Here is an 11786-nt window from a genome sequence, read left to right as displayed (position 1 = left end):
TGAAATGCAGATGCACATGAAATGTAAATAAATGCAAAATTAATGCAAGTGGGTGCATATACATGCAAAATGAGAGATTGGTTTATCCTGTCTGCATACCGGATGTTTTGAGATAAAGATAGATTTTTCAAAAAAAAAAGAAATGCCCCAGTGTAACTAGGGTGGAAAATTTTAAATACAAAGAAGGATAATCGATGAATAAGGTGACAGGCTTCTTGATTGAGAGACATCCTCAAGGTCATTCCTCACAAGAGACATATTGTGAAAAGGAAAGAGATGCAAATAAAAGGGTGCCAAACTATTGGCAAATTTAATAATTTTATTGATGCTTAAAAATCGAGGACAGGAAACAAAATTATATTATCCCTTTAAAATGATAAAAGCAAAATGAGAAGTGAGAAAGTGTTTGCACATGGCATCTTTAAAGTAAAAGGAGAAGGTTATTTTGAAAGTGAGAAATCATTTTGGGAAGAAAATCAACTACAAGGTTGACTTTGAAGAATGATCAGCGTGAGAGCTGATCTTTGAAAGGGGAATCAACACGAGGGTTGATTTTGAAGAGAGATCATCATGAGGGTTGATTTTGAAAACGAATTGATTTAACACTAATTTTGGGAAAGAAAATCAACAAAGGGTTGATTTTAAAGATAATGGTTTGAAACCTAAAAGAAAAGAAGATCACCGCGATGGTTGATTTTTGAAAAAGATTGGACCGAAATATTAATCTTTTGGGTGATCATCACGTAGAAATTTTTAAAATTTTACGATTTTTGAAAAACCCTCATAGGTAATTTCATTTCTCTCATGAATGATGTTGGGATTGCCCCTCATCTTGAAAAGAATGAGAATTTAATGTAGTTTAATAGAAGTCGATGGCAAAGAAGATTCTTTAAAACGAAAATGTTATATTTATTTTTTTTCTTTTTGAAAAAGGTGCCCTAATGGGGCAAAAGAAAGGAGTATTGGATGAAGAAAATTGACATTTTATTGATAAGCAAAACTGATAACAAAAAGACTGCATAATTAAAAGCACTTGACCAAAAGGTTGCAAAAACTGGACTGACTTGCTCCTACGAGGTGACTGGCAAAACGAAAGGAAAAAAGTAGGGAACTTTGAAATCATCAACTTTCTGAATGATCTGGGAAAGGTTTGGTCAAGATGGCCAGCTTGTCTTCTTCTTCATCTTCAGCAAGGAGACTCTTGTCAATGCAGTCCTGAACAATATTTTTTAAGACAAAACAATGATCGATGTCATGCCCCACTGCCCGATGGAACTTGCAAAACTGATTCATGAACCTTCCCATAATGGTGGGAGGACTTGTGGCCTTTGGGAGCTTCACTAATCCTTTGGTCAGCATGAATTCAAGGGCTTCTTCGAGTGTTTGTTTTAGAGGACTGAACAAACGATCATTACTCCAACCTTCACGCTTTATCTTTTCCTTTTATGAAAAATTAGGCTGAGATAGCTTGCTATTCTGTTTTTCCTCTCGATCCGCATGGTTGCCTTTACTACTTTTGTTATCATTGCGGTTGATGTTGGTGGAGTAGGCAAAATTTGCCTTTTTCTTTGAATCTACATTGTTCTTGACGAGGGTGATACCATCGTAGACACCGTTCTCTATTCCCATCTCGAGCCATTCGGCTCGTTCAATGAGTTCAATGAAAGACTTGGATGGTGAGGTAGAAATGAGACTCCTCAAAGGCTGTGAAAAGTTGTTGAGGATCAATGATAAAGCATGTCTCTCTGATATAGGATCCCTCATTTTGTTGCAGATCTCTCTCCATCTGTGAATGAAGTCCTTGTCTTTTTCACCATCTCCCTGCTTCAGATTACAGAGGTGATTTAACGTTGGTAGTGCTTCAACATTGAACATAAATCGCTCGATGAATAGATTGACCACCTTATCGAATTCTCGCAGCTCGATTGGATTGATATGCTCGGAGTACCACTTGGCGGCAGTGCCTTCTAGGCTACGAGGAAAACAGAGAAATAGAGCCCTATTGTCTCTCTTGAATTTGGAGCATTCGGCGAAGAACATAGCAAGGTGGGCTTTGGGGTCGCCAGAACCATCGAAATTGATGAATTTACGAGGAAGATTCTCTAGATCTTCATCACCTTCTAAGCCATCATAAAAATCCTCGCTAGTGAAGACTTTCTTGCCCTTGTCGCGGGCTTGCAGATCTTTAACCACTTTGGCCATTTTCCTGAACTGTGTCTGCAAGAGCTCTTCTGCAACTTAACCTTTTGATTTGTGACTCCTCCTTTGTTCTTGGCTATGTTTCTGAAATGCCGGAGGCACCTCATATTCTTTATCGGTGTCTTCCTCTGATTCTGATTCATCTAAAATTTCCTCTGGTTGAACTTGCTTCTTGGAAGTCTTCTTATCCTTGTGCCCGTGGAACTTTTCTCTGAATGGATTCTTTTCTGAACTGGTCCCGGGCTGCTCATTCATCATCTTCCGAAACATGGCATACATTTGCGGGTCTACGCCATCCTCCTCTTGTGGCTGATCTTGACTTCTGGGGGATCCATTTCTCCTTCTGAGGCATAGGAGTGTTGCAGTGATGTGGTTCTTCTTCCTGACCTTGTCCTAACCATCAAATGTTGCGGATGCTCTCTATAGGATAATGTCTTGATTAGACTCTGAGGAAACTTTGGATTGGGAGGAAAATGATTATTGATGATATGGTAGACAATTAGAAGAATATCCCATTACTAGGGATGAAATTGCTGCTGAAATCACAACAATCGTGTTGTCATTCTTTGTAAGAGAAATAAACAATGGAAAAGGTGCCTTGTTACCTAGGCGAGGTCATCAACCACGAGGAAAACACCATTTTTGAAGGAAAAAGATATCTCTTGGAAAAACAATCCGCAAATGGATTTAGAATAAGGAGAAGGCAAGTGGGTAAACAATTTCTACTGCAATAATCAAGGTATGCACGAGGAAAATAAGGCGAAGAATTTTACAAATAGACAAAAGGATTGAAGATCTAATAAGAGAAAACATATGATTTTAGAAAATTGCAGGCAGGATAAAAATGCAGTTGGAAATTTGAGATCCAGTACAACAGTAGAATGGAAAATCACCTCGAGTTTTGAAAGAAATCGGATATTTGGGAAAATCGACTAGGGTTTGAGAAAATAAAAGGAAAAGATGAGAATATGGGTATTTGAAAATATTTTAGGAAAAATGTAAGAAAATAGAGGTGATATACGAACAATCACATCATGCACAAACATTTATGCACATACAGCACTCTCTAAAAGGCTGACTCTAGATGCATCATTTTAAAAACATTTGTAGGACCTTAATCCTAACAGTAGGTTCAGATCATCTTTGTCCCATCCAGTTATGCCGATATACCCGAATTGAAGTTTGAGGTACGTGGCATATAATCTTAACTCTGGTTCTAAGGTAAGGTTTTCCAACATCCTTGAGCGCCTACCAATATACTTCGGACTGTGGCCTGCGGTACGTGGTAGGGGGTGTTAACCCAAATAATTGGTCCAGTTGTGAGGCTCTGTCCCGAACTAAGGTTCTGGAAGAGAGCCCAGCAACGTGAAGACCGGGTAATAATAGGCAAGGAAGGTTTGAAAAAAATGATCACATGCAAGAAATAGAGGACTCTAAAACCTAAAGAGATAGATTTTGAAAATCTTTGAAGAAGCATACATTGTTTGCATTCAGATCCTAAATTGAGGAGAGTTGTATTTAGACCTAAGTCTATGTGAGCATGAAAATATCTCATCAATCTGGTCCTACCAAACCATGCCTAAGTTATAAGCAATCAATGTCAGCTAGGTCAGAATCTAGGCTCCTAGGTTCATATGATAGCAAAAGTAAAGAGCTGACATTTTGTGAACATAATTTCGATAATTGAACTAAGTCAAGCAAAATTTAGGTCAGACAAGGACAGGTCCCATCACGGTCGCCAAACCAGTTATCGTCGCAAAATTCTTCCCGTCTTCCCTTCCTTGCGGGAGAGAGAGGAAAATGTTTTCGCAATTCCAACTTGACCAGATTTTGGAAATTTGTTTTGAAATACTCACCTTCGTTTTGAAAATAACGGGAAAATCCATGGGATGGGGCTCGACCTGTCGGTACGAGGTTCGACCATTCCTGCCACCTTTAACTGGGGTAATCGAACCAAGGACCAAAAATGTGCTTCACTTGGTTAAATCATCAAAATTGTGTTCTATCCTAAATGCACAGAGAATTCAGGCATGTGCTATGAGGTTTTATAAATTGCAAGTTGGAAAAACATGATATATGCTAGGAAAATGTTTGGAGTTGAAAAGCATTTCTCAGGAAAAGATGGAAATCAATTTCTCAGGAAACTCAGATGAAAGAATTGAGAAATCACCAGAAAGTTTATGAAGTTTTGGGAAAATCATGAATGGCTGAAAGTCCTGGGAAAATGGAAAAGGTTCTTGAGAAAAGATGAGTATTTGAAAAAGAAAATATTTATCAGGAAAACTCTGATTTTGAGAACTTTCTTAGGAAAATGAGAGAAAATTTATAGGAAAGCTCTTTGAAGATGGAAAGTCAAAACTTAGGAAATTGAAATCCTGAGAATCTTGTCTTTGAAATATCTGGAAATCCACTTTGATTCTTCAGAAAGATGACAAATTCCTTTTGAAAATGAATCTTAAGAAAATAACATTTTCAAGGAATAATAACGGGAAAACTTTGACTTGGGAAATCCAATCTTCGAGAATCTTCATAGTTTCTTGAGGAATCGATTTTTTTAAAGAATGAAATTTTCTTGAGAAAATCATGAGAAAAGCAGATGATGCCATGATGCAGATGATTTGAATGAATGAATGCACTTTGAGAAGATTCTTCTGAAAATTTTGTTGGAAAAATGTGTATTAAGTCAAAATAAATCCTTCACATATTCTGACTGTGGCCATGAATATGTTCAGGGTTTATTTGAGTTAATTCACAATATTTTGAAAAATTGGAAACATGATGTGCATTTTAAGATAGCCTAAGAGTGTAGGCTCGGTGTGACTAGTAGAAAGATGATGGATCTGGGTTTCGTCCATATTCCGACTAGGGCCGTAAATATGGACTCCACCGAGTTCGTCAACTCTCTAAGAGTTGGTGCATGTGCAATTCGTGTACATCCATGGTGATTTTGCAAAATGAGATATATGAATTATGAAATCAGGATATTGCAGGAATCAAACTACATGAGATGCATCCTAATCTAAGCAGTAAAAGTAAATATTATTCAAGTTTGAATGTTACATCTCTGACATAAGTCAAAATAAATTAAATAAAAAAATACATGGTATAAAAGAATCAACATCCTCCGGATTTTCCTGCAAAATGAGAATTAGTACAAGATAACCAAGGAAATGGGTATATATATATTATGTACAACGAAGATATACATGGTTATATCTAAATGCTTGAATTTGTGCTAAATGACATGTGATAATGAAGATGTATTTACAAAAAAAGAAAAAGAGAAAAATATCTACATAAATACTTGTATGTGAAAACAAGTGCACATGAAGATATCCTTATATATATAAGTATATGTATATATATATATATATACATACATATATATATATATATGTATATACATGTATATATATATATACGTGTAATGAGAAAATACATGTAGTAATTAGAATTCTATATGTAATGGGTAAAATCAGAAAATACAGGGTATATACAGTTTCTGTAGGTGATTTCACAAAGACATAATTCCCAAATTATATAATATTTATCAGTAAAATTGGGTATGGAGCTTCCCTATATATCAATAACAAAGCATGCAAAAGATGGTCCGAAAATCATGAATGGATATTAAAATATCCATCCATGAACATGGCTCATTATCAAGACTGCACACCTGCAGAAAAGGGAATGTTTCCAACATTTGCATCCGTACCAGCTCCACCACTAACCAAGGATAAGTTAATGTCTGTAATATATTGAATAAGATCTTGAGATAAATTCTCAATTGCAGAAATATCAATGATCCCCATGCTACAAAATTTTCTTCCACTAGCTAGCTCTTGGCAATGCTAGAAACATTACAATGATATTCTACAAGATGTATAAGATACTATATCAGCTGGAAGCTCTCCAAAGCAAAATGGCAACGGGTTTTTATAGATCTGGATGCACAAGGGAAGTAGTGCCAACTAACAGCACCATAGTTCTACAACCAATAATAGGTTAGCAATGTAGACACGATGATGAATATATTACAGAAAGTAAGACATTCTAGTAAAAAAAAAATTACAGGAAGTAAGACAGGATGATGAATTTATTACAGGAAAATCAATGGAAAATGAAAACAGGAAATGTGGTAACTAAAACTGGAAAATCGATAAAAAATGAAAACATCAAATGTGATTAACTAAAACTGGAAAATCAATGGAAAATGAAAACAACAAATGTGATGAACTAAAACTGGAAAATCAATGGAAAATGAAAACAACAAACGTGATGAACTAAAACTGGAAAATCAATGGAAAATGAAAACAACAAATGTGATTAACTAAAATTGGAAATAGAGAATGATAAGTCCATATGATGAATCACAAGAAAACAAACAAACATGCTAGAAAATGCAGAACAAAATGTATAAAGCTGGAAAAAAATCAGAGATTCAGACATCAACTAATGCAAAAGAGGAAATTCAATCTATACGATGCATTGAAACAGAATTTTATTGGTAAATTGAAATGTAACAACAAACTCAAACAATGTTGAAACAACTAATACAGGAAATCAAAGGCATGAGCAACAGAAAAATCAAAATAACAAAACAGAAAAAAACACAAAGAATCATAAAAAAACCAGGAAATAACAACTACAACCTTTGATCTAATTTTGTTTTTTTCATTTTCACACAGAATCATATTCAATCTAATTTTTTTTTTTTTTCAGAATCATTTGAAGAAAGAAGAAGGGGAATGATGGTGAATCTTACAATGGGGCTGGAGATCTGCAAGAGGGCAATGAAGAAGATGGGAAGGCAGTCAGCTGGGTCTCCTGCTGGTGGGCTGAAGGAAAGGTGAAGTGTTGTTGTCTCCCCTGTGGCTGAGCTGAAGAAAAAGAGGGAGCAACTGGATCTCCTGTTGCTGTGTGACCTGCTGCTGGCCTGAAGGTGGATGAGAAGCCGCTGGACCTTCTGCTGGGCTGAAGGAAGATGGGGAGCAACATGTGTCTTCTACTGGATTTGCAACACTCAATAGGGAAAGATCAATCGGCCAGGCCCCTTCTTCCGCTAGAGGTCCTTCTGCTGGTGGGCTGAGGAAGAATGGGAAGCAGAGCCTTGTGAATCCCTAACAGAGGAAGGACTTCACCGCAGAGGAGAGAGCACGCAGCTACTAAAGATGGAAGAGAACTCCACACTGAGAAGGAAACACCTGCAAAACCAAAAAAAAAACAATCAATCGGCTCCTCCTCTGCCTTTCTTTTCCAAAACTTCTCTTTTTAAAGATTTTGAACCCCCTTTTCCAAAAAAATCGCAGCCTCCTTTCATGAGGTTCCATTACATCTTTTGAAAAAATTTCAAACTGAAAATTTCAATGCTGCCGTTTTCAAAAGGGGCACATCTGGTGTTTTTCAAAATTTTTATTTCATTTACCTAAGTTTTAGGTAAGATGGTTTTTTTGGAAAGTATGGCTGTGGCGCCATTTTGAGGCCGTTTCTTAGAAAAAGAAATAGTCAATAAAAAAATAAAAATAAAAAATAACATTAAATGGGAGATGCCACCTCAACCAACCTTTTTTTTTATTCTTTTTTAAAATAAAGTTTTATTTTGGTTTGGTTTCTTCTGCAGGGAGCTTAGTGGGGCACCACATGTGTCTGGGCCCACTAATTATGTATAACATAAAGAACATAAACAAAATAAAAAGAAGAGTAATTTACAAAATTGGTGTTGTCTCCGGGTGGACCCTGCTCGAAATTAAGAGACATACCTGAGAGTCTGAGTGTGATGCTAGTTCAAAGGCGGGTCCCGCTCCATTTATTTGAAAATAAAATAAAAACAGAAGAAATACCTTCTTCTTTTTTTTGAATTTTTATAATACGAGATAAAACTTTGTTTATTTTCAAGAATTTGAAAAATTTTGTTTTTTCAGGGCAAAAATATGGATAAAGAAAATACAGAAATTTTGTAAAGAGATTAAAAATCTTTTTGCCAAAAGTTTTGAGATAAAATCTTTAAAATCAATATCCAAATATCCAAATTGTTTTCCTGAGAAAAACTTTTGTAATTCAAAAGTCCTGGGGGTAAAGTGGGAAAGATTGGCAATTTTGAAAACCTAGGGTTTTGAAATCAATTTTGAAAAGAGTTAAACTCGAATCTGGATTGAAAATTTTTGAAATCGAGAGTTTCTGGACCTCGAAATGACATGATATGAAATGTTCATGCAATACTATGCAAAGACATGTTCTATGAAATGTCATTCTGAATCTAGAATTTCAAATTCTAACTTCTTGTCAGGAATAGGATTTTGAAAATTTGCAGTTTGAAGATGTCTCTGAACCTAAATATAGAAATTTTGAGGCTCAAGAATAAAATTTTAGACTTTTTACAAGGTTCAATCTTAGAAAATGACCATTTTACCCTTCATTGATTCCGGAGAACTCAAATGTGCCGATTAAGGGAGATGTCAGGGAGGTGAGTAAAAATTTGGGGTGTTTACATGGACCAATCGCGAGAATGCCACCTTTCTTAGGAATGCTGGGTGTGGGTCTATCAGACTGAGAGCTAGAAGCATGATGGAGGGATTTCTCTGCTAATATGTCAAACAATCTCCATGCTTCATCTTCACTCTTTAACATGAATGTCCCCCCGCAAGAAGAGTCGATCATCTGACAATTACTGTCGGACAATTCATCATAGAAACTCTGTATCAGTTGCCATCTCGGCACCTGATGATGGGGACACTTCCTAAGGAGATCCTTCATTCTTTCCCAGGTCTCATGAAATTGCTCGCCATCTAGCTCTGAAAAGCTAGTGATGGCTCGCCTATACTGGTTCGTCCTACCTATGGGAAAGTATTTTCTAAGAAACTCCTGCTGCAACTGATCCCAGGACCCTATTTTGATAGAATCTAAGGACTTTATCCAATACTTGGCCTTGTCCTTCAATGAGAACGAGAATAGGGTCAATCTCAAAGCATTGTCCTCAAAATTCTGTATCTTTACTGTAGAACAGATTTCGAGAAACTCATCTAAGTGCCTATAGGGATTCTCATGACTAAGGCCGTAAAAGGATGGGCGCATCTGAATGATACTGGCCTTAATCTCATAATGAGGTGCTCCTACATCGGGTCTCCGAATGCAGGATGCCTGGACATAGTCTGTGGGAGTGAAGTATTCCATCAGAGCGCGGGGAGGAATTGGAGCTGGAGGATCCATATCAGCCATTGTTGTCGAACTTCGAGAAGAATGTAAAATTCTCTCTGGGTTGTCAACAAAAGGATGCAATGGAGTACCCAAAGCTCTTCGCCCCTGCATACACTGTTGCTAAGACCAAATGTATGGAACAACCTAAATCTATCTAAACTAAAATAATCTAAATACTACAATTAAAATCACAAAAGCAAAGAGTAAATAACAATACTACGCTACTATGTCAGAAGTAACTAACTATGCTAGATGAATAACAAAACAAAATCTAATCTAAATTACCAAAATAAAGGGATACAGGAAATCACAAACTATGTTCTCTAAAACCCACCTGTCTAATCTCTCCTTGAACTATGAAATTCAGTGAATCCTATATTTACTAACTATGTTAATTCTACTGACTAAAACAAATAAAAACAACTAACTACACACATATTAATAAACTGAAATCGAAGAAATAACAGAATATACTCGCCGTTCCCCGACAACGGCGCCAAAATTTGGTTGAACTTTTTGCAGTGGTATATTTAAAAGATATTTTTCAGTAAAACAGTTGGAAAATCGTCAACCAAAAATAATAAAACCGACTTTCCACGAATGTGGCAAGTACAAGTCGAATCCTCAGGGAACGAGAAATATTCAACTTCTAAAAATTTCAATTTATTAATATCAAACAAGTAATCTAAGTTGAATAGTACAATTCTAATGAAATTAAAAACTAAAAACTACAGTCAATTAGAAATAAATTTCTAAAGTATTCTCCAGATCGCCAGGGGTAATTTCATCCTTTCACCACATATGCATGTGCATTCTCATTCTGAATAAGCCTTTTGACCTGTTGTAAACTTTATGAACCTAAAACACAAGAAGATATAAAGTTAGTGCACAATTATAATAAATACTTCTAAAAATTATACTAAACCTAATTCTACTAGGAATTACTGTACTAAACTATAATTAAAAATCAAAATTAACTCAAATATTATTTATTAATACATCCACTAACTATTTTGAATCTAACTAATACTAACTAACATGCAGAAAAACAATAAAGACTACCGAAAATCACACAACTAATGAAATGACTGTTTTACCCTCAAATAGTGCTAAAATTGATTCTGACAGGTTTTTGCAAACAATGAATTTGAAGGGGCAAACGAAGTCCAATTTTCACAAATTTTCTTTTGTTCTGTTCCTGACAGATTAAAGAATCTGTCAGATTTTATGGTTTTGAAAAAATTCTTTGGAAGCTTCAGATATAAGCATTTCAAATGCGTATAAAATCTGGAAATCACATGTCCTGAAATTTAAAAATGCGAAAAAGCTGATTTTGAAAAATGCTTAAAAGTCAGACCAAATCAACTCAAAATGAGCTGATTTTTGGTCTGCTGACAGTGAACACACAGATGAAGTGAACAGAGTAAAATTTTTTGAGAAAATCCGAAAATTTGCGCATAAAATGGCGAGTGCAAGTTGATGCAAAAATCGTATTTTTAAATCAATGCACTATTCATTTGAAAGAATCCACTAATTACACTATGACAATGAATTACATGTAAAAACAGTCCTAAACACTTCTAATCTACTGTTAAACTACATAAAATGAAATTAAATGAATTAACTATACAAACATGTAAACAAATTAAACAAGTTAACTCTAAATCTAATCTAAACAAAACACCACTCTTATACTATTGTAAACGAAAATGCAAGAACTAATTAGAATATCTACGTTAGTGAATTTAACTAATCCTAAATAACTCTTCTTAATGTAAGCTAACTAATGCACGAAAGAAATACAAAAGCGAAAAACAAAACTAACTTGAAATTAATATTGACTCGACTTTCAACAAAATGTGAGTGGGTCAACTTAGCTAGAGTACCTACCTAACTAGGGAACTAGAGGGGATACACACGGTTTGACTTTGACTCATAGACTCACGCCCCACCTAGGTGGACTAAAATACACCTAATAACTCCCTACCAAATTAAGTATTAATTCAAACTATTAATTAAGAATCAGTAGACTTACCTAATTGGAATACTCTACACGCTTTTTGGTAACCTAATTAGCATATCAATCTATTCCTAATTTACCTAAGAAATTAAGGAAAATACTATGTTAGGTTATTTACTAACAAGCTATGGAATTAAAAGAGGGCTTATAAATACTAAGCAACGAATTTGGAAATGAAAGCACCCATACATTCTTACCTTAGAGACCCATTTGGAAAGATTTCAATTTCAAAATCGTCAAGCTCAATGGGCCCACACAGTTTCAATTTTGCATTAAAATAAGATAGGCAATTTTGAAAATATTTCCCAAAAGCTTGCACACAAATTTTAGGAAGGGTATTGAAAATCCAAATTATTTCCAAAATTGAGAGGAG

Source organism: Nuphar pumila, chromosome 14, assembly GCF_984573655.1.
Source record: "Nuphar pumila chromosome 14, dmNupPumi1.hap1.1, whole genome shotgun sequence".
Classification (NCBI taxonomy): domain Eukaryota; kingdom Viridiplantae; phylum Streptophyta; class Magnoliopsida; order Nymphaeales; family Nymphaeaceae; genus Nuphar; species Nuphar pumila.
Note: the sequence above shows the minus strand (reverse complement) of the source record.